Here is a 24,860-nt window from a genome sequence, read left to right on the forward strand (position 1 = left end):
TTTAAAAATTTAGTTTTCATATTTTCTATGACTTCATTAAACTCGTTTGCTTTTTCTGTTTTAGCGTCTAATTTAAAAAGATTTCTTCGTACACCTTCGACGATTTCAGCGCACTTTTTTTCAGGATAGTGAACATTTTTAACCTTACCTAAATCTATAGGCGAAACACGAATAGCTGCTATTCCTCGGTTGAATATTTCGACGTCTACAGGCATCGTGAAGTCTTCATTTGATTGAATTGTGCTTAGCGTTGACGCTGATGGTATCGTGACCAAACTTTCATAGCTTTGCGAATCAGGTACAACAGGTATGGTCTGAACAGTTGGCATCCTTGAGCCACCGGCTACGTTTTGTTCTTCGTTTTGGGTGAGGTGAGCTCTTGAATCAATATGTAGACGGCAAGACGAACAAATACGAAAATCCTTGGTGTTCAGTGTGGATACCTTGGAAAATCCAATTGACTTTAGTTTTTGGATGATACCATCCGTGAGATATCGCAGCTCTTTCGAACACTGAATGTCTTTGAATGGACGAATACATCTGATTTTACTCATTTTGTAATCTGTAACATAGAAAATATTTTCCAATTGTTAGTTTTGAACGAAAATATCACAACACATATAATTAAAATGTGTATTTAAAACTTACCTTTGCACCAAAACGTGTTACACTTTCCTTTACAATTATTATGTTATCAAACAACACTGGATCTAGTTCAAAAACACTGGATTATTAGCTGAAATTACTATGAAATCACTATGCTTCTAGCAACCTTTCTGCATTTACTGTTTGGTTTTCTCTAGTAGATACTGGATGAATTCAGAACCGAGTCAGACATTATTATACAGCTCACGGGTATAAATCATAGAATGCTGGGTAAAGACTGCTGGAAGATAGGTAGAGTTGAACGCTCAGGTATCGTCAGGTACGAGTTTGGAGAGTTGGAGCGAGGTAGATTTGCTGGCGTAGGTATATTGTTATTGAAGAAGATTGTAAATTGTATATACCTGGAATGTATAAAGAGTGCGGCGGTTGTTGATTGAGGTATCAGTCGGCAGCCGTCTAGTTTGATGGAAGGTGACTAATATTATACTAATATTATACCAATTTTAATCAAAATTGGCTGAAATCTTGCGAAAAGCTGGAATTATACTAATGTCATCGTGTCAGACTACGTTGATTTGATCCACTTTTTTGTTTATTGATCTTTGTTCTGCCGCTTGTGTTGTGTGTAAGAGGTAGCGGTCGCGTTCGAATGAAATAAAGCAAGCTGACACCCGACCGCGACAACGAAACGAAGGCAGTGAAAAGTGTCGAATGTTTACAAGCCTGGGCCAGCGTTTTCAGCAGAAGGCAATAAAAACCACTGGAAGAAATCATTGTTCTTGATAGTGGGATTTTGTAACTTGTTTCAAAATACTTCTAAGGCAGAGAATTTCACTCAAATCTTTAAGCTGTCAGTGTCATTTTAACTCAAAATTTTCCAATCTTTCCGAAAAAAATACTTTTGAAACTGGAGAAACACGGAGTACATCCGAAAAGGGCTAAAACTTATTAAGTTATCAAAAAAAATCAATATTAAATTAGTAATATCTTCTAAACGGTGCATCTTAGAAAAATGTTACCGAAGTACTTTTTTCTTGCAAATTTGATGTACTTTCATAAAATTAGGGCGACAAACTTTTTTGACTTTACTTAATAGCTTTTTTTGAAAACCGTAATTTTTTAAAACATTTTTTTTCATTGTAACCTATTTTTCTCCAGAACAACCCACTGTGCACTAGGTAGCATTTTCAGTCAGCTATAACATAAGGATAATAAAAAAAATATTGACATGTCACTTTTGAGGGAAAATCTATATTTTAGTTCAAATCACAAAAACCAAACATATTTTTTTAACGTGCATATTTTCTCCATATAGCACCAACAATTGTCTAAAACTTCGCCGAAGACACCAAACCGATCGGACAAACCGTTTTCGAGATACAATTTTTTGAAGATATCATGTGCATTTTTCATAGGCCCTTCTCATAAGTAAGGCTAGATTCAAAATGGCGAACCAAGTATGCAAAACGGCGTTTTTCTCCCCCAAAGACTTGTATGCAAGGTTTCATCCAAATAAAGATATATGAAAATTACTCGTTGCTGAAATGATATGGAACCGCTCTAAGGTTACTTGGGCTGCACCATTTTACTTAAGTTTGCAAAGATTGATCGTTGCTGTTCTTTTATGCTAAATATTGATCTAAGCTATCCTAACCATAGCCACTACCCAAACTAGGCAAGAATGAACTTTCTGCAATCAGAGCACAAAAAGGAACAGCAGCAATAAAGCCAGATCGGTTTCGATTGGAAACCACCAAAAACGAGGATACACAGAATACACTGTGTAAATCGCATTATGTGAAACCTTATAGGTAAAATTTTAAACTAATTATTGACATCTTCATAATCCCGCCATTATTCAGCCTCAAGTTTGAGACTAAAGAAAGGCAGCTGATTGTTTCGAAGAAACACAAAGTCCACTGCACTATTACTCCGGTTAGCGCAGCATGGGGAAAATACCCATTTACCGGCTGTTCGGGTCCATATGAAGTTAACCATCAATGTTAACTTCTTTTCCCGATCAGCCTAGATAGCTGTGTAGTGTCGGTAGCGGTTGTCTTAATTGGCTAAGAATAACACTACGGACCACCTGTTCCGGGGGTAAAAGTCCACTAAACAGGGAACCCCAATCCAAGGTGTCAGGCGACCCGTGCTGATGGATGAATGGTTGAGGGGGTTTAAAACATGCTCGATCTTTGACGGAGCCCGTAACGTTGGTAGATCGCCTTTATGTGTTGCGTTACGGTTCAAGATCTACCAAACCGAACCCTAGTGACATCCGGTTTGTCAAGTTGGGGTAATGTGTTTTGGTAATAAGGATTCATGGTACAAAGTCCTTGTTACTGGTGACAGTTTCTAAAATTGCATTTATTCTGCCTTGCTGATAGTTAAAGAATCGGACTTTGCCTACCCGAGACTACACTTGATGTTAGGAAAACAAACATGCTTTACGTATCTGATTGCGTACTAACCTATCAAGGACTGTTAAGTTCTGGTAGTTCAAGGACTCACGTGCATTCTTATTGCAGAACACATTCTCTAATTTGACAAAGTTTTGCAACTAGCCTAAAGTCCCGGGTTTTTCTTTGTTGTCCTGGGACTAAACTAGAAGCAAGACATGGATGGGGCTAGAGTTCCGATGCATGGATAAATATCAGTACCACCGTTTTGTTTTTCTCAGAATGCAAATGGATTGTGTTTGATTAGGGGCGCTCTTTCACTGAGATTTAAATCTCTATGATAACGGAACCTTTTCATCGCAATCGATTTCTTACACCTCTGGGATAACAAAACAGGAACTGTACAGAAATCGATGCTTCATTGCCTCTCAATGACAATGGAGTAGTACGACATGCACTAAATACTAAGGATACGGGTAATGCCACAAAAGATCTAAATACTGGTCGCAGTGGCTCACCCGAACAGAAAAAAAAAAAAAAAAATGGGGAAAATACTGTGGAGGGCGCCCCGGTGCTCCACAGGCTTCGTTTGCGAATAGGTGTTTATTAGACCCCCCTTACCATTCACTCCTATGCACGGTAAGCATAAGGCCGCATTACACCATAAATTAGGGGTCACCTGCTTAGTGGACTGGACTACTACCACTGGAACAGGCAGGCCGTAGTGCTATTCTCAGCCTGTTGAATTTACTAACCTAAACCCCTATTCATTCCCCTCGGAGCCCCTGAACGCCCTTGAATTCCCTTGAACCTCAATCTTTTAGGCTTTCCTGAATCCCCCTTGAATGATATCATGAGCCATAATCATGATTCTGGGAGTAGATTTTTCTCCGTGAACTGACCTTATTTATGCCCTAGATTTCCTTTTTTATACCCTATTTCAATTTATGCACATCGTTTCCAGTCCATGTTTCATGTGTGTTCCTAGGTATCGAATCTTCAAATGATAGACGAATAAACGATGAACACTCTTCAGTGTGAAAAATTAGCATAAGTTAAAATTCAAGAATAAAAAAAACAAAAAAACGCTTTAAATCTAACACAATTTTTCACATGATTTTCAATGTTGTCGAAATTTTGAAGTAGTTAATTGGATTTTTAAGTGCCTGTTATACTCACATTAGAATTATTCACAAACTTTTTTCAAATTGTTTTCAAAATGTAATGGCAACCAGCAGTCGTTGAAAACCCCCTATCGAATGTTATGGACAAGGCTCCGCGTAATGGTCACAGACAAGCCGACAGCTTTCAAATTTTAAACCCATCCGGAAAGTGTCCATAATGCCCGGTTACCACATTTCGACAGCATGAGTTTAACCTACGATCTTTCCTAGCGCTGTGGTCACATTCTCACTGTTATTCTTATGGGGCCAAAGGACGCCATTCGGTATGCCAAAAAACCGACATCTCTTCGCTTCGATAGGAACCGTGTGGAGCAACTGGAATCTATGTAGGTCGCCACCACACCGTCCGTCATCAACCGAGCCGAGCCTGGTGGGAGATTCAATTTCAACCCCATAATAATGTGTCTGTTCTGAAAATAATCCGGTGCTGCGAGCGAGCAGCATGAGAACCAGACAACTCAGGCCAGCCAGGCCGCCTAGAGTTAGTTGGTGGTGGTGCTGCTGGTGGCCAACTTGTTCCAGGCAAACTATAAAAGCTCGAAAATTGGACACAACCCAAAATAGACGTCCGCCCCGGGAGCGACAGCAACATTCGAAACGCTTCTGTGGTGCTGCCACTAACAAGCAGAATCGAGCCAAATCTGCTCCTGGCGTGGCTCGGCCGGCGCAGGAGGATACACAAAGTTTCCCATTTAGTCGAGCACAATGGAAAGCAATTTTTCTCGCTCACTTCACATAAGGGGGTGCGGTGAGGTGAAGGGAATTTTCGAAGGCCTGTTCGGTAATGTGGGATTCTGGTGTAGGGTTCTCGTTTGCCAGAAATTTTGTCCAGAGAAGTGGAAACTTTTCGGTTGGTTTCTTTGGCTGAAGCTACAGCTAAAGGAGCAACATAAGATTAAGAAAAGAACATTTTCGTATTTGAAGATGCTTTAGGGGTTTTATATTAATTGAGGAAAAGTTTTGTCGAGCACTATAAAAACGATATAGTTTGTTTGAAAATTATATTTTTTGAAATCGATACGAAGGATTGCAAAGGATGCAAAGTTGTTTCGGCATCTGTGTACCATAATCAGCCCAACGCGGTCTGTCCTGTTTGGCATAGCTTATAAGCTATATCTTTTCATGTGGCTGGTACAACTCGTAAACTTCATGGCAAAGGTACTAGATTTTCAAGGCAGGTATACAAACTGTTTCATTATTTTAGATTTATCACCATCCAATATTAGTTTGTGACACTGTTGGGTTATTTGGCCGAATATCGTTTAGCCGGAATATGAGCAGAAGTAATTTTTATTACGCAGAAGCACCATTGCGTAGATCACGGCAACGGAGGAAACGACGACGCCAGTTCAGCGGAGTACAGAAATGAACCATCTCCCACGCTAAGGAAGGTTAAGGATGCCATTCACCAGCTCAAAACCAACAAAGCAGCTGGTAAGGATGGTATCGCAGCTGAACTCATCAAGATGTGCCCAGAAAAGACGGCCACCTGTCTGCACCGGTTGATAGTCAGGATCTGGGAAACCGAACAACTACCGGTGGAGTGGAAGAAAGGGCTAATCTGCCCCATTCACAAGAGAGGAGACCATTTGGAATGTGAGAACTTCTGGGCGATCATTATTTTGAATGCTGCCTACAAAGTGCTATCCCAGTTCATCTTCCGTCGTTTGTCACCTAAAACGAATGAGTTTGTAGGAAGTTAACAAGCCGGCTTCATTGACGGCCGGTTGACAACGGATCAGATCTTCACCGTACGGCAAATCCACCAGAAATGCAGTGAATACCAGGTCCCAACGCATCACCTGTTCATTGACTTCAAAACGGGATACGACAGTATAGACCGTACAGAGCTATGGAAAATCATGGACAAAAACGGCTTTCCTGCGATTAAACCAACGATGGACGGTGTGCAAAACTGCGTAAGGGTTTCGGGTGAACTATCCAATTCATTCGAATCTCGCCGGGGTCTGCGACAAGGTGATGGACTCTCATGCCTACTCTTCAACATCGCTCTGGAAGCTGTGATGCGACGAGCCAGGCTCAATAGCCGGGGAACGATTTTCACAAAATCCGGTCAATTTGTGTGCTTTGCGGACGACATGGACATTATCGCCCGGACATTTGGGACGGTGGCAGAGCTGTACACCCTCCTGAAACGCGAAGCAGCAAAGATCGGACTGGCTATGACTGCCTCAAAAACAAAGTACTCCAAGCAGCACACAAGTCACAAAGGAGTGTCGATAGCGCAGATTATTGTTTGTACAGGAGTTACATTCATGTAATTCTAACCCATAGGCAAAATAACTTGAAAATGACTCGTGTCCAACCAAAAACCTACGCTGTCGACACTCCTTTGCGACTTGTGTGCTACTTGGGACATGCTGGTGGGCGGAACTGAACACGACCGGATCCATCTGGGCAGTAATGTTACGATAGACGGGAATACATTCGAGGTGGTGGAGGAATTCGTCTTCCTCGGATCCTTACTGACGGCTGACAACAACGTGAGTCGTAAAATTCGAAGGCGCATCGTCAGTGTAAGTCGGGCCTACTACGGGGTCCAGAAGAAGCTGCGGTCTAAAAAGATTCAACCAAGCATCAAATGCACCATGTATAAAACGCTAATATGTAAGACCGGTAGTTCTGTACGGACACAAGAACTGAAATATGTTCGAGGAGGACATGCAAGCACTCGAAGTGTTCGAGAATCGTCGGATGCCTAGGACCATTTTTAGCGGTATGCAGGATAACGGTGCGTGGTAGCGAAGAATGTATCACGATCATGCAGCATTCTACGACGACCCTAGCATCCAGAAGGTGGCCAAATCCGGGAAAGGATACGATGGGCAGGGCATGTTGCAAGAATGCCGGATCTACTTTTCAAATCTATTATCATTCTATAATGGCACCTATATTTTTCTTAAATTTACAAATTCTGCAAGTTTACTTGTAATCAAAAATACAGAAAAAGAAACAAAAAGTGCTTTGTTTTTAGTATGACGGAAATGGGAGCAATATGCTTAATAAGGAAACCGATATACCCTATTATGTACAAAAAACAATTTGCACTATCATACTATGCATATACGAAGAACCCTTTTTTCACTGGGCGTGAAGCTCCAACGGCAGATGTAATAAACAAGAAAAGGTGAAAAATAGTGCAGACACGCATGACGCTAAGCTCATATAGACGATATACAGCTAAAAAATACACCATATTTTAAGCTTGGCTTTCCCATTGCGTCTATGTGGTGCGGTGGCAGTACATATTCATTCAAGCAGTTCACACACACGGTTGCACAACGTGTTTCCTATTGAAAGGGATCAACGGCAGTTTAACGCTAGACAGGACGTCCATTACCTGGGAAACCCTAGGTGAACGCCAATCTTGGACAAATCTTTAGGATTTAGTCTTGTAGTACCAGCCGAGCAGATTCTTGTGAAACTAATGATACTTTGAGAAAAAAAGAATCAATCATATACCGAATTCGCTTATTTTTTAATAGGATACAGTAAAGAGACCAGGATTTCTGATGGAATTACTGATACAATGGTTTTTTTACCTGAGTTTTTGAAGTAATCCTTTTCTTAACCATAGTAAGATATTAGTGTTAATATGACCCAGACGAGCACGTTGAACGTGTAGTATACGCCATCGTGATGCGTAAAACCTATCATTCTAGGAGGGTTTTAAGACATTTCTGTTGAATTGTCAAATATAAGAAATAGAAAGAAAAACCTTGCAATGATTGAGTGACATCTTTTCAGCGATTGAATTCAATGATTTGGCTGAAACTGTTGCGTATTGAAATGTGTACCTAATAAGTGAAACAGATCCGTGCACACAAAATGCGACAAGTGCGGGGTTTTCCTAATTTTGGCAGAGGGCGGAGGGTCGCCTTGTGTATCACTAATGGGATGGCCCATATCATTGGCATTTTTCGAAGGTAGTCCGTGACATTTACCTTAAATATTCGAAAAATAGCGGTTTTTCCGTGACTTTCTTGCAGAACTGGTCTAGCCGCACAAGTTTTCCATATACCATATTCTCAGGTTCAGCTTGCAAAATGAGCTGTAGGTAGTTGAATTTGGATATGACGAAATGAATTTTTCAGCACTGGGGATGGGTTTATCTCCCAAAACCCCTCCATTGTGCATGTAGTGAATTTTCCTGGAGATATCCCTAGAAGATTGCGCTGAAGAGTCTCTGGAATAATTTCCAGAGGACGCCATGGAGACATTCCTAGGAGAACTCCATGACAAGTTCCTCGAGAAAATTCTGGAGGAATTCTTGGGAAAATTCTTGGAGGCATCCCTAGAGAAACCATTGGAAAAATCCATTGCAACACTCTGGGAGGAATCACTAGAAGAAAAAAAAGGACCTTGGAGGAATCAAGGATAAATCCCTGGTATAGAAGAATCGCTGGTGAAATTATTTTAGGAATCTCGCAGGAATTTCTTTCAGCAATTGTTTCACAAATTCTAGCAGTAAATATTGCAAAATGAATCCAGGAATTTCTTCAACAAATTAGATAGAGAATCATTCAGGAGTTTATCCAAGGATACCATCAATAGTTCGTCCAAAAATGACTGCAAAGGGGCTGTCCATTAATTACGTAAGGGTTTATGGGGGGAGGGGGGGGTTTGAGAAATCTTACGCGTCATACAAAAATATTTTGGTTCTCATACAAAAAATCTTACAAGGGGGGGTGGGGGTGTCGAAAAATCGTGAAAATCCCTTTACGTAATAAATGGACAGCCCCAAACCTGGATATCTTCAGATTTTTTTTCCAGAGATGCTTTTAGACATTCTCCCATGGATTCGTTTAGAAATCTCTTTTGTGTTTCCTTAGGAATTGCTCCTGGGTTTGCTTCTGAGATCTGGGGTTTCTTCAGAAGTTCTTCCATAGATTGCTCCAGGAATTCCTTTAGGGTTTCCCTCAGTAATTTCTCTAGGGATTTCCTGAGGATTCCTTGTTGGAACTCTTTCAAGAACTGTTCCAAGAATTATTTCAGAAATTTCTCCAAGATTGCTTCACGAACTTTTCTTGGTATTCCCTCAAGAATTCCTCATGGAACATCTCGAGATTCTTTCACAAACTTCTGCTGGGATTCCTTCAGGAACTTGCTTATAAGATTTTTTGCTTATAGGGATTCTTTCAAGAATTCCTTATGGATTATTTCAGAAATTATCCAGTGATTCCTTCAGGAATTCTTACAGGCTTTCTCCAGGGAATTCTTAAAAAATCCTTCAGAGCTCCTACTGGATTTATTTCAGGAGTTCCTCAAAGGATTCTTTCACAATTCTTCATGGGATTTCTTCAGAAATTCCTATCGAGATTCTTGATGGAATTTTTCTTGCAATTCTTCAGAAATCTTTTTTGAGATCCCTTCTGAAATTCAGAAATTCTAGAAATCCTTCAGCAACAGCCTCCGGAATGTTTCGATGTTTTTCTATAACCAGTTTTTATTGATATTCATGGAATTTCTCCAAGGAGTTTATTAAAAAAAATCAGGAATTTCCGAAGGAATATTCCTGCTACAGTTTTTTTTCAGAACCTGACTTACGGAATTTCTACAATAATTCCTCCTGGGATTCTTTCAGACTGTTATTCGCAGAATCCTTTAGAAGTTCATCCAGGGCAGACTGTTTCAGAATTCTTCCTGTAATTCATCTCGGAATTTCTTTAAGGATTGCACCAGGAATTCCTTCTTTAATTCCTCTAGAAATTTCTTTTAGAATACATTTAGCGAATCGTCCAGAAATGTCTCTATGGATTCCAAATAGAGTTTTTCCGGGCTTCTTTCTTTCAGTAAATTTTTCAGGTTAATTTATCGATTTGTCTCAAGGATTTCTTTATTTGACAGTTCTCCACGAATGCGTCCTCGAAATTCTCCATAAATGTCTTCAGGGATTCCGTTCCCAGAATTCCTCTAGGAATACCTTCCTCCAGTGAAAGTTTCAAGACTTTTACGAGAATAGCTTCAGGAATTCTTCCATGGACTCTTTCGGGAATACGCCAAGGATTTCTCTAGTGATTTTTGTGTGAGTTCTATGGATTTTTATTTAATCAAACATTTTTTTCTGATATTTTCCAGTTCGTTGTCAGTTTGCATGAACCTTGAGATAACGTAAGCATGCCGTATAGAAAAAAAGGTTGAATCAAGTTAACGAATTTCGTTGCTTAATGCTGTAGGTATGGACCTCAAACGGAATCGCTTGAGTAATTGTCGGTTTTTCTCAGCAAGCTCCATTTTTTTTTTGAGGTTTTTTCACAGTTCCGTACATAGGTATTGCCCGTTGTGAAAATTTATAGATTCCAACGCAAATAAATTATTAGGCTCATTTTCAGCGTAGCTGCGTTATAAATGTTTGTTTACAATGCAAAACTATCACCAAATGTGTAGCTAACAACACAGCGTAAAATATTCACCAGGACGCGGTCTGGTTTTATATCCACGCCCACGCAAAAAATCCACGCAACTAATTTTCGCGCAGGAGTCTAAACAGGTGGAATCTCCGCAATAAACAGACGATAAGAGTTCGGTGAATTCGGTAAATAAAATATCGAAATCAAAGGTAATTCACAAAATTACCTTGGATTTTGACAGTGCATCGTTAACCGTTATGTGTCCGACAGATTTGTTGCTTTTTTCTACACCGTGCTTTTCAAATGGGCGCTGGGTACCTGGGTACCCTGTCGGCCACATAAGGGTTAAACAAGATTTTCTGTAGAACGTCGTCGAGCTGTCAATTGAAACCAATTGATCTGTAAATCACAAACATCATCGAAGACGGTGAAATATTTAGCTGAAGCTTCGGTAACCGACTCATTATACTACCGAAGTCTGTAATTTGATCTGTTTGAAACGTAAAAACATAAAGTTTTTGTGTTATTGTCCAAGTGGTTAAACTACTCCACCTCTTGAGAAATCATGATTTAGAAGATTCTGTGCAGTTTGATCGAACTAACATTTGCCTTCTTGTGGTTCTCCCAATGGAAATTTACAGTTTGCCACCAGATACTTGATCGCACTATATAGGATTCCAGACGGTCATAAATCGAAAAAAAGACATGTTTTTCAAATCATTTTCTCCCTAATTTTGTATATATTGCGCATACTTACGTTTAGAGGAATCCAAAATTTGAAATCTCTACAAGCTCTAGTTTCAGAGATTCACGGTGTCAAAATCAAAATTGAATAAAAGTTTGCGAATTTTCGCAAAATAGTACATATTTTGAAAATTTTTTAAGAAACATGTTTAATTATTTGCTATAATTTCAGCTTTGTCAGAGAAGAAATAGTTAGGGGGTCTTGCTTGACCACTAGCTGCAGGTATGGAAATCATCCATTCTAGAGTGCATGGGTTTCTTGAGAATTTCCTCCAGGGATTCTTTAAAAAATCTCTATTAATTTCCTTAGAAACTCTTCCATGCAGTCCTCTAAAAATTTCTCCAGAGTAGTTTCCTGCAGTTTTTTTTTCTGGCATTATTCTATTGGAGGTTCCCTACACAAATTTCTCCAAAGATTTCATGGAAAAATCTGCACTGGCATTCTTAAGACCTTCCTCCAGGAATATTTTTAGAAAATCTTCCAGAGAATTCTTCAGAAATTATTCCATGAAATGCTTCAATAAAACCTCCAGAAGTGCTTTACTATTACTTACAGTCGAGCACTTGACACTGAAGAAGTCTGTAAGTCACAGACGAAATAGGCCTATCTGTCCGAAGATAAGCACAGTAGTAGAATTAAAAGGAATTTGCTCGTCCTTTCTAGTTTTCTTTAAAAGAGTTATTCATTTTTTATTTTCTTTTGCAAAAGTGAAGTATTAGTGAAATGTTTTTAAATTAAACTAGAGTCTGAAGAAGCTCCAGAAGAGGTTTTTTAAACCTCCAGGAATTTTTAGATGGGATCCTTTAAAAATCATTCCTAAGATTTCTTCAGTAATACCTCCATGAATTCCTTTAGAAATTTTCCAGGGATCCATTCAGGGATTCTTTTGTAAAATCTTGCATAGACCCATTCGGAAATTCCTCCAGATATTTTTCAGGAAACTTGGTGGGCTTTCATCAGAAAATTCGTCTTGAGATTACTTAAAAACAAAACTTTCCAAGAACTCCAATTGCACGCTATTTCAACAAAAACATTTACTTGAGAACAAAAAGTTTCACTGGACTTTCTTTTTTGTTTCCTACACGGCTAGTTGCGTTTATTAATTTTTACCGAAATCTCATTGTTGAGCGTTCGGTAACGGATTTTTGGCGAAATTCTGTAAAAATACCAAATTTCGGTAAAATCTTATCGTTTATCTGTCAAACTCTAGCAAAGTTCGGTAAAAATTGCCAGCTTTACCGAATTTCTCCTGTGAAACAAATTTAACGGTTGAGATTTCCGATGTCGGTGATTTTTTCTAAGTGTGTAACTAAAAAATTATCACCCAGATCAGTGTTGTTAAAAACTCAAATTCCCAAATATCATGGTTGAGTTGTTTTACGCACGATTCTTGACTCGCCAAACTCACCGCCGAAAAAAATCATGCATACACAGCTAATCGTGTTCGGTATTTTTTTACCTAAATCTCAACTGAAGGAATTCTTGGAAGTTCTATAAAGAAATTTCTCTGAAGAAATACCCTTTTGACAGATGCAAATTACTGAGATTTTACCGTAATCCGTATTTTTTTCTAAGTGTGTGGGGAGATTCCTGGAGAAACTTCCTGAGGGTGCTAACAAAGGCTGAATAACAAACCGTTCAAAACTCGAAAGGCTTAAAATAACAAAAGGATTAATTCACAAAAAATCTGAAATGGTAATTCGACGCCGTCAATTAAAAACAGTCGTTCTCAAGATCATATCAAGCCCATTGTGTTCTCAAAAGAATAGCCTTATTTCAAAAGAAGTGAATGATGCCAACAATTATTAGCATAACTCGGAAAGAAAGCCTTGTTCGTAAAAGGATATATTACCGATTGAAATAACATTAGTCACATTTTGTGTAATTGTGTGACCCAAATAGCCAAAGCGCTAAGTGTACGGGAATTCATAAATACCATGCTGAGCGTGACCGGTTTCATTCCCGGCCAATCCAGAAACTTTTCGTGATGGAAATTTGCTTGGCTTTGTTGCGCTTGTTGTTACGGAAAGCTTACATAAATCTGAATTACAAAAACCTGAATGCACATAAGGCTGAACACGAAAGGCTGAAATCACAGAAGGCTGAAAGCAAAAAAGCATGAAATCAGGGGACACTAATATAAGGCTGAATCATAAAAGGCTGAATGCACGAAAGGCCGAATACGAAAGGCTGAAATTGTGAAATTGTTATATAAGGCTGACGTTACAAATGGCTGAAAATTGAAAAGGCTGAAAGTGCAAAAAATCTACGTAAATAGTTACAGCACTTTATCTCACCTTGGCGTAACTTTATCTCATCAACTGAGACACAGATTGTTTCTCAGCTTCATAGTTGAGTTTTCTTCGCCATTTTCATTTTGTATTCGTATCCAGCTTTTCACGCTAGCCATAATGGCGGATGCCATAAAAAATTTGACAAGATGTGTGCCCCACGCACTGAACTGAAATACTCGGAAAACAATCTCAGCAAACTTTGATATTCAGAAAATAATTATTAGCTGTCAAAAGATCAGAATTGCCCCCAAAAAGTTGTTTTAAAGTTTGTTTTACGTTTTCCATTTAATAATTTCTTCATATTTTAGGATTAGAATCGTAGAATTACCAATACGGAATTTTCCTTGCTTAGAAGCCTATCGAATTATTGTGCAAAATGTCCAACGCTACTCATGGAAACATCATCACAGCAGCACAATTTTAGACCAACACACATACTGCTCATTCGGAAGAATCAATCGACTAGTAACTGGCTGGGCGCCGGACTTCAGTATCCTCCCATCGCATCGGCATAACGTGCTTCTGGATTGCCACCTTCCCGCGGCACGACGTGGCGTGTTAAGAAGAGAAGAACGTCATAATAAATATCTTGTAAAATGCATAGATGTCCAGGATCCGGTCCGGCGAAACTTTGCTTGGCGATGACCAAGTGGTCAACGAGGGTGCACCAGAGTGGGAATAAATGCTATCTCCCATACTGAACAGAATTGCTTCAGTGTCATCTTTTACCAAGACGAGGGACTTGAACGATTATATAGACGATACTTGACCTTTGACCAATTGTAGACTGACGGATTGATCTTTGTACATCATCGATTTGGTGACCCGGAGTCCGAGGCGAAACATTCGTATAGTGCTTATTGATACAGGCATGGAACAGACCTTAGTGATGCCGGTGTCGAAGCTACCATCCTTGGTACATACCGTGACAACACGAATATGCCCGTCAGTATCAGGAAAAGCCCTTTTACACCGAGCCCCTGTATAATTATTCGGATTTTCAACTCTTATTTTGACATGACTCCTAACATGTTTCTATGATGGCGTAATCATAGTAAGTATTACGACCGGGGGGAGCGAAACTAGTTTTGCTAAGCCAAAAAACCTCAAAAAAAGCTGATAAACGCCCAAAAAAGTCGCTAAAACTCACAAACTATTTGCGGGTTTTACCGGGTTTTTTCGACTTTTTCGGCTTTTTTTTGGGGTTTTTTGGCTTGGCCTCCTGATTACGACTGTGGACCTTGACTCTGGAGATTTTCTGCTGACTGCAACTGAATAGCCAGAAATGGAAAATTCCGTCAGTCTATGCTAGACATTTATTTAACAATTTAATCACATACGAGGAATGGCCGGCTTCCACACCGCATTTGGTGTGTTGGCAACCCCGACGTATATGTAGCACATGGAACGAGTTTGTTAAATATTCAGTATTTTCCCATCTACCTTGACCATAGAAAGTTAAAAACCCGTACGCAGTGACTATGGGTACAGGATTCAAATAGGCTTGGAGTTGCAGATGTCATGTATGCCATTAGTTGCCACTGGCTCGGAATTTTTCCCTCTGGAACTCGGAAATTGGTTGGATAATTCAGTTCCCACTCATGATTATACCGCTGGCAAAATCAACTGCCAAAGTGCTCGGAGCAAAAAGTGAAGTTCACGGGATTCCAAAGGTGCGCTCTGAAATGTTGGTTTGATTTTCCGATGAGAATTTCATGTATTTCTTAACCTAAAATAGAAAATAAATTATCAAGAAATAAAATAAAATATAATATAATTTTTGGCAAAACTGATTGAAAAAACTTTGTTGTGCGAGAAAGGCAAAAAATGGATGACAGCCAAATCAACAATGCAAGCCCAAGGCTTGCTGAGAAAGTTTTTTCTAAAATTTCAGTTCAGTGTGGGGCACAGATCTAGTCAAAAATTTTATAGCTGCCGCCATTATGGCGAGCGTGGAAAGCTGGATATCGTCTGGCTTTCACGAAGATACCATGCCCATAGAAGTCAAGGAAATTACCATTACGAGAAGTTACTGGCTGGAACAGGAATCGAACGCATCACAAGAGCTTGTGCTTAGTAAAAAGGGTAATGACGCATGCCAACGAACACAAAAAGAGACTGAGGAATACTATCGTTGTTATGTAGGACATCAACCATACATAGAATGGAATTGATTGCGCTGACAAACAATTGTACAGTTGTCACAAATGAGTCGCAGTAGCGCAGGATTTTCGTTGCACACGAGTTAATGCCAAGTTTTTCTAGTATTGGGATGGAATCAAATAACTGTAGATTCTGTGCAATCAAAAACCTGTGCTGGCGCTGTGACCATTCTTCTGTGCCATTTGTGCTGCTTGGGTATTACTTCCCGATATTTCAGCCTTTCGTAATTCAGCTTTATTTTATTCCGCGTTTTGTTATTTCAGCCTTTCGCGTTACAACCTTATGTACGTAATCCGAAATGAGTAGTAAGGTTGAGTTTGTTCTAAAAAATAAAAATATCTACGAAAATTACTTCTTCTTTTTTTTACTTAACGTCCCAACTAGAATAAATCTCGCTTCTCAAGTAGGGTAACCTGGGGTGATACGCACCCCCGGGGCAAAACGCTCTCACGCTATTTCATTATATAAGTGAAGTTCCATCCGATGCAAGCAAACTAGACGAAAAATTGAGCCGGGCAAGCCCAAGAATGCAAAGAAAATTCGAATGAAAAGCGTGGAAAACGATGATTTTCCACATTTGGAAAGATTGTCTAATTTGGAGCGCACGCAATTTAACCAATTGCGCGCTGATTATACGGAATCAACTTAACTACCATCCGCCTCCTACACCTTCCATTTGCTGCCATAAATAGTAAGATGGAGCCGCCTGGTATTTCATAAGAATTCAAAGCGGAAAATGCCAGAGGTCATATTGCCCCACCTCAAGGTGCGTTTTGCCCCCAACAGTTTTTCAGCACCCAAAATGTAACACTTTTTTAAATTGTTAATTTGGTTCGGTAAAATTGATATCACGCGGACCAAAAATTGGCGTCTCTTAGTCAAATACGTAAACTAACTTTCAAAACGCAAGACACCCATAAAATCACCTTAATCTTAGCTATAGGGCCACGTTTGCTTAGGGGGTGCATATTACCCCACCTTCCCCTAAGTGTTCGATGAGCACTTCCACAGTTACTATCTGAGAGCTTCTTTAACCAATGGCCATTTTTGTGACGGGCACAAAGATATTCTATGCAAAAGGAAGTGAAGACAATTTTTTCATCATTAAAAAAAATCATGGGCACCCTCAACACGATCTTGTTGTAGTCCCGCGTAGACCGCTTCGGCTATATGGGCCACACAATTACACGAAATATGACTACACACTTAGGGGCTGTCCATTAATTACGTAAGGGTTTATGGGAGGAGGGGGGGTTTGAGAAATCTTACGCGCCATACAAAAAATGTGGGTTCTCATACAAAAAAATCTTACAAGGGGGGGAGGGGGTGTCGAAAAATCGTAAAAATTATCTTACGTAATTAATAGACAGACCCTTAACGACAGACTTGTTAGAATCCCAAAATGGCCGTCACAATGGCCGACTTTGGCACCTACTCACGATTTTGAGGGCACACATTTCTTCGTAAACAAAACCAGCGCACCTAATCTTCTTATTTTAAGCTTATTACAAGTGAGCAAGAACAGAATAATAAAATGCCCAGTTGTGTGAAGCTTGCTTCTTGAGATTTGTGCGTTTGAAGTTTTGATGCACTGTTGTAGCGGGATGTCAAGACGTTTGTCCTTAAAATAAAGTACCGTATTCAGCTTTTCTATTTTCGGTAAAAGTTCAGAATACCGAATATTCAGCAAAACATTATAGAAGTTCGGCAAAAAAAATACCGAACGTTCGGTAAACTCTACCGAATCATCAGCAATGTTTACCGAATGTTCGATAAAAAAAAAAAATAGATGACCTTTGGTAAAACTGTGCTGAACTTCTGTAATTCGAACTTTTACCGAAAAAAAACAAAAGGCGAACAAGTGACTCTCAAATGAGTGTGTAGTATCATTTCACTTGATTTCTCCATATTCAAACAAGGGCTTTTCTTTCGAGTTATGCTGTTATAGCGATTGTTGACATCGTAGTTGCTAACAATATCATCAAAAAATTTCCCTTCTTTTAAGTATATGCTATTGTATCGAGATTAATTATCATAACTCTTTGACTGATCAATCAGGCATATTCAAGTAACAATGATAACTGAATAACAGCTTATTCAGCTAAAATTTTATTCGTTTGTTCATCCATTGTACAGCAGTAGTATTTGTTGGGTAACATGGAATTAGTATGGTTGTGGTAATCCTGTTGAGCAGTCGATGGCATTCTTATGATTGGGATTTTATCGTTTGAATCGTTGAACAAAGCCTTAGTTATTTGTCCAATTATTTTTATTATAGAAATAATTCCCCCAACCAGTCTAACAAAGTGTCATCCATACTGCGATGGATTACTACTCCTTCACATGATGTGGTTTAGTACCGTCTGTCAGTCTGCCTGTTCCCCCTATTTGTAGCGTATCCACCTTCTCCCGCATGTAACTAACTATGTAAAGCACACACCAGTACCTTACACATATCGCCCAACCGGCCCAGCCAGAGCCATCATAGAGGGGGGCACGTCGGGAAAATTCATACTTTTCCGCCTCAATTTTGTTTCGACGTCCGCCCAGTGAACAGCTCAGTTGCGTGCGCGTTCGGTTTTTCGCGGTCTCTCGATTTCTTTTTTCCTTTTGCGTTTCGTTTCGGTTTCGGTTTCGTTCGTTCGTTTTTCTTTTCGTTTGCCGCCATCGGTTGATTCGATTGTTTTCCATTATTGCTTTTCCCGTCTTCTTTGCGTTCGTTGTTCGTAATTGTTCTTCCTGGCGCTTTCTGGTTTGTTAGTTTCTTTTGTGCGAATTTTTCGAGGGAAATTTTTGCGCTGGAATTTCCCTTCCGCGTGTGAATCACACCAACAGCAACACCGGAAGTCTGAGACATCCCAACCAACGTATTCCAAACGGCAAGAACGTGAAAATCGTGGTGGGTTATTTTCTTCAACAGTTTGCTGGAAAGTTTAAAAATAACGGTGCAATTCTTCGCTTCTTTCTCTGGAATTATGAATTATTTAATTTACGCTGCGAAGTGTTATATTATTCGGTTCTGAAAAACCCCAGCAGTGTTATGTAAACCAAAAGTTCAACTCGTGCCCGTCAAAGTTTTGATAAAGAAGCAAAAGTTGAAGCTGACGCCGCCGAAACCGAGTGAGAAATTAGTGCAAATATTATTTTAAATAAAGGAAGAGAGAGAGAGAGCCAACAGAATCGGCTCAACGAGAAGTTGGAATATTCAACGTTCGGGCTAAAAATAGCATTATTTATAACTTTTGTTTGAGACTTGTTTATTATTGTAGGTGAGTTTTATTTTTATCGTGCATTGAAATTTTGCCGCCGTGTGGCTGAGAGGAATTTTTCGGTGGAAAATCTCCGAAAAGTGTGGCCCCCAAAAACCGAGAGAGGAAGATATCGGTGGCATTATATTGCGTTAAGACGACGACGGCGATGGCGAGAGGTTAAATTTATACATTCTACACATTCGACATGAAGCGGATTTTTTGGATTGCATGTAACAGTCGGTGTGTGATGATGGGGGGACACGCTAGATGAGAACAGCTGTTGGCATTTTGTGGGGCAGCTGCGATATATTATTGGTTTTTACGCTATTGGAAGTGTAAATTAAATGTCGAGCATTTCAATGATTTTGAAAGTGAATCTGATGCGTTGCACCGCAGCTTAACTTCTTCGAGTGGAAACCTGTATTTGAAAAGAAGTTTGTATTCTGGATTGTTTTGGTTGTATCAATTTTAGAAACGAACAATTCTTCCACTAAATTGTACTCCATTTTAGAATCTTCAATTTCAATTATAACTTTTATAGAATATTTTCCGATTTTCAATCGTTTTTATGAATCTCACAAATTAAATTTTGAATAAATTTTTAGAATATTTATTTTTTCCAAAGTCACAAAAAATATGAGGTTTTGAAGATTTAATTTATGTTTTTCTTCTTTTAACAATAAAAAATAACTTTGAGGGAATTAGCTCATTGTTAAAATACACGTTAATACAGGGGTTCTCAAACTTTTTCAGCTTACGACCCTCTTTTGATTGTCACAGAATTTGGTGACCCACCAGCATGTATTTTCATAAAATACCTCATATTGAAATATTTTGACTGACTTTTTGAATAAATACAGGGGATAGACAAAATGATCGGGACAGGCATAAAATTTGGGATAGATCGGGCTATTCGACAATAAGGTATAAAAATAAAATAGAGGTTTAATTATCCAATAGCCAAATTTGAGCTGTTATATCTCCGTATTCAATGAACCGAATGCAATGAAATTTTGACCATTAATGACTTATATAACGAGCTTTGAAAATATTTTGACATAACTTAAAATTCTTAGCACGACAGAAAATTATAACGGTTAGATTATTTCTCTAATACAACACTAAATTATCCAAAACTTCAACATCGTTTCAAAATTTGAGATGCAAATTATAGTTCTTTTAATTTCCCTCTAAATGACTTATATATAAATGTGTTTTGAAGGGAAATAACAACATAGCCAAACTGAGAAAGTAATGGAATGCATATTAAAAAATAGATCAATTTACTAAAAAATCGTGAAATAAATGAAATTGCTGTAACTTTTTCCTTGTTAAAAATTTCAAGTTAAGTTAAACGTTTTTTGGAGTTCATTATATACGTCATGATTGGTCAAAATTTCATTGAAATCAGTTCATTGAATCCGGAGATATAACAGCTCAAAGTTGGCTATCGGATAATTATCCCTTTTTTCAGAGTTTTTATAACTTCGTGGAAAATAGCACGATCTTTCCCAAATTTGGACCACTGATACACAGCTAGTTGATAAACTTATAGTGAAAATTTGAGAATATTAGATGCACTTTTCGAAAAGTTACAGCTAGTTGAACATTTTTTGAAAAGTGAATATTTACCTGTCCCGATCATTTTGTCTATCCCCTGTACTTATGGTTGCTTCTATATATCTATATATTTTCTCCAACATAGTGGAAACCTGTCCGAAGGTTTTTTGAAAATGTCTTCCATGACTAATTGGAGTTCTTTCTGAATTTATCATCCAGTTTGTCTATGATTTTTATGGGATCTTGGAATGTCTTGGATCCGTACTCCTCTAAGAATAAACCTTCAGTGCTCAAGTAACAATGAATGCTGAACAGTGAGCTTATTAGCTGAACATTGGATGGTTAATGGTGTCAGTAGCTGAACACAATGATAGTCGAATATAGGTCTGAGGTATGGATTGTTCAACCTCTTTAATCAGCAATGCAGAGATTCCCGGAAAGATCCTTGAAAAAAATCTTGGATGTTTTTACGTAAAAACCTTGAAACTTTCACTGGAGGAAACCCCGAGGTATCAATAAAGAGAATCCCTAGAGAAATCCTTGAAGAATTTCCTGGAGATATTTCCGGAGAAGTCTCAAATAATGAGATGCTTGGAAAAATCCTAGAACTCATATGAAGATATTCCTGGACGAATCGCTTGGAGAAATGACTGAAAAATCCCTGGAGGAATTATTACATGCATATCTGATGGAATTCCAGAGTAAAATTCTGAATTTCTTTTCGTGAGCTGCAGCGGGTATTCGTGATTCCATGGAAGGATTTATGAAAAAATCCGGGGATGAACTCCTAAAAGGATTTCTAGGAGAAATTGGTGAAAGAATTCCTGGATGACTTCTTGGAGAATTACCAGGCTCCTGTATGTATTCTTCTGAAATTATCTTGCAGAATTCCAATACAATTCACTGGGAAAATTTCTCTAGAAATTCTTGAAGTAATTCAAAAAATCTTTAAGTATTTCTAGAGGCTTCCCTGGAACAACTCTTGGGTGCATCCCTTAATAGAATCTTGGAGGAATTCCTGAAAGAATCCGTAGAGGAATTGCTGGAGGAACTTCTGGAGGAATGCTTGAAAGAATTGCCTGGAGGAATCCCTCGAAAAGTTTTTGGAATAAATGCTGACGGAATTTCATGGGCGTTTCCTGGCGGCATTCCTGGAGGAGTTCCTGTTAAAATTCCTGGAAGATTTTCTGGAGGAGTCCCTAGAGGAATTCTGGAAGGAATCTCTGAAGAAATTTCTGAGGAAATCTCTTGAATTCTTGAGGAGTTTCTAGTGGAAATTCTTGAAGAATTCCTGGAGGTATGCCTAGAGGCATTCCTGATGGAATTCCTGAATAAATACTTAAAGGAAATGCTGGAAATATGTAGGAATTTCTGGAGAAATATCTAGCAGAATTCTTTATGAAATCCCTGAAGGAATTCCTGGATAAATTCCAGGAGAAATTCCAGGGGAAATCCCTGGAGGAATCCTTGAAACAAATCCTGGAAGAATTTTCGGAGAAATTCCTGGAGGAGTACCTGGAGGTATTGCCGGAGGAACGCGTGGAAGAATTCCTGAAGTAATGGTTGGATGAATTCCTGATGGAATTCCTAGAAGAGTTCTTGTTGGAATTCCTAGAGGAGTTCCTGATAGAATCCTTGAAGAAATTCCTGGAGAAAACCCTTGAGCAATTCCTAGACGTCTGAAGGGATAGTTGGAGGAATGCCTGGAGGAATTCCTGTAGGAATGTCTGAATGAATTCTTGTACGAATATCTGTAGGAATTCCTAGAGGAATCCCTAAAGCAACTTTTGGAGGAATCCCTCGAAGAATTCCTGGAGAAATTCTTTCTGGGAAAAATACCTAAGGGAATTCCTGTAGGAATCGCTGAAGAAAGCCATGGGGGAATACCAGAAGAAATCCGTAAATTTTGGGAAGAATACCTGAGGGAATTCCTGTAGAAATTGCTGAAGGAAACCTTGCAGGAATTCCTGAAGAAATCCGTACAGGAATCTCTGTAGGAATTCCTGGAGGAATCTCTGAAGCTATGCTGTTGTCTCAAAAAATACAAGAAAAATTTATGTGTTTTATGTTAAATGGCATTACAAGAAGCTCCAACTCTCAAACTGCGTTCAAAAACCTCATAACGAGGGATGGTTGACTGCTTATCCCTTGGAAAAGGTCCAATACACGGGACCGAAACGTCGGGCTATGCCAAACTACCCGTTTCAATGCTCTTAGACTGAGAAAGCCACAACAGTTCAACATTTCCTCCCAGTCGTATACCTCCTGCAATTCTTAAATATATTCTGGAAAAATACCTGGGGTTATTCCTGTAGGAATCGCTGAAGAAAGCCTAGAGGGGATTCCTGGAGGAATCCCTCGAAGAATCCCGGAGAAATTCTTAAATATATTCTGGGAAAAATACCTGAATCGCTAAAGAAAGCCTTGGGGGAATTCCTGAAGAAATCCGTACAGGAATCCCTGGAGGTATTCCTGGAGGAATCCATGAAGCAATTTCTGGAGGAATATCTTGAAGAATCCCTGGAAAAAATTTTAAATATATTTTGGGAAAAAGTTACCTGGGGGAATTCTTGTAGAAATTGCTGGAAAAAGCCTTGGGGGAATTCCTGAAGGAATCCGTGCAGGAATCCCTGGAGGAATCCCTGGAGGAATCTCTGAAGCAATTTCTGGAGGAATCCCTGAAATAATCCCTGGAGAAATTCATTAATAGATTCTGGGTAGAATCCCTGGGAGAGTTCCTGGAGGAATCCGTAGAGGAATCCCTGGAGGAATCTCTAGAGGAATTCCTGGAGGAGTTTTGCTGGAGGATTTTTTAGAGCAATTCCTGAAGGAATTCCTGGCGGAATCTTTAGAGGAACTTCTGGAGGAGTCTCAAGAGGAATTTCTGGAGGAATGTTGATAGGAATTCCCAGAGGAATCTCTAGAATGATTCTCGGAGGAATATTTGGAGGAAGAGTTTCTGTAGGAATTTCTGGAGAAATCCCTTGCGAGATTCCTGAAGAATTACCTGCAGGAACTCCAGGAGGAAGTACTGAAGAAATCGCAGAAGGAATCCTGAAGAAATATTTAGAAGAGCTCGTGGAGGAATATCTGTAGGGTTTCCTGAAGGAACCCCAGTATGAAACTCGGAAGCAATCTCAAAAAAAATTTCAAAGGGAATCCTTCAATAATTCCTGTAAAAGGTTATAAAATAATCCTTGGAGTTGTTTCTGAAAGAATCCCAGAAAAACCCAAGTGTATCCCTGGAGGAATTCTTGAAGGACTCCCTGGAGGGACTCTTGGAGGAATATCTGGAGGATTTTCTGAAGAAACCCCATCCTGGAAACAATTTCATGAGGAATTTCTTGGGAAATCCTAGGAGAGCTTTCTAAACCTTTTCAATCTATGGGTCCCAACTGTGGGTAGCGACCTATAGATTGAGAAACGCTGTCATAAATCATAAATCATAAAATTTAACAAAATTGAAGGGGTGAGAAATTTATTTTGGGTTTCGAGAAAACAAAAATGGATAATTATGGATAAAATCCTATATTATTAGAATAGTTTATATCTTGAAAGATTTTTTCTAGAACTCTGAATCTTGAGTTGGATCAAATCAATATGAGCCCGGAAAAGTTTACCATTTGTCGCTACCGACCGATTGTTATGATCTGAGAAACTGATCAACTACCGGAGTAGTGTGGAAGAAAGGGGTAATTTGCCGTGAAACCCGGCAAAACGTGGAACGATCGTGGAATCGTCTCTTTCGGCTGAAAAAGCGCCAGTTGGAAGAAGCAGAGTGCAACCGAAGGGAATTGTTGCACCGTTCTTAAGAAACACGAAAGTTTTATCAGAAGCTCAATACCAGGGATGTAAAATGTCACGGAATTTCATGAAAAAAATGTCATAACATTTTTCAAATTTACACCACTTTCGGTGTAAATTTCTGTTCGTAAGCATCACCAATCCAAATTGCTGATTTAGATATGGATAATCATCGATTTACATTTTCTACTAGATGCAGTGAAATTAGCAAACAACGGAATGAAATTTTTGTGACATTTACCATCCCTGCTCAATACTTCCCACCACGACTTCGTGCCCCGAGCCGAAATATCCTGGGATAAGGACAGGAGCCCCCTAGGGGACCCTGTCGGACGGAGGTGAGGTGATCGAATGGTGTGAGCAGTACTTCGATGAGCACCTGAATGGTGTGGCGAGCGCAGACATGGTGACCCAAGCTCCAGCGGGAGAAATGACTACGTCAGTACAACAGGGAGAGTAAGTCAGCTGAAAATATGGTATTGA

General features: G+C 39.2%; 1 protein-coding gene across 4 annotated transcripts in view; it reads left to right on the top strand.

The window, feature by feature from the left end:
• Window positions 1-18,270: 18,270 nt before the first annotated feature.
• LOC109405903 (ELAV-like protein 4) overlaps window positions 18,271-24,860 on the top strand; it is a 63,963-nt gene continuing 57,373 nt past the window's right edge. The window contains exons 1-2 of one of the 4 annotated variants that reach the window (XM_029859442.2): window positions 18,277-18,514; window positions 18,683-19,031. The gene's annotated coding sequence lies outside the window, so the exon portion shown is untranslated. Of the gene's footprint in view, window positions 19,032-24,860 lie in introns of all 4 variants that reach the window. The other 3 variants (XM_029859446.2, XM_062850651.1, XM_029859443.2) reach the window with 3 other exon arrangements.

This window comes from Aedes albopictus, chromosome 2 (assembly GCF_035046485.1).
Source record: "Aedes albopictus strain Foshan chromosome 2, AalbF5, whole genome shotgun sequence".
In the NCBI taxonomy this organism is placed as follows: Eukaryota; Metazoa; Arthropoda; class Insecta; order Diptera; family Culicidae; genus Aedes; species Aedes albopictus.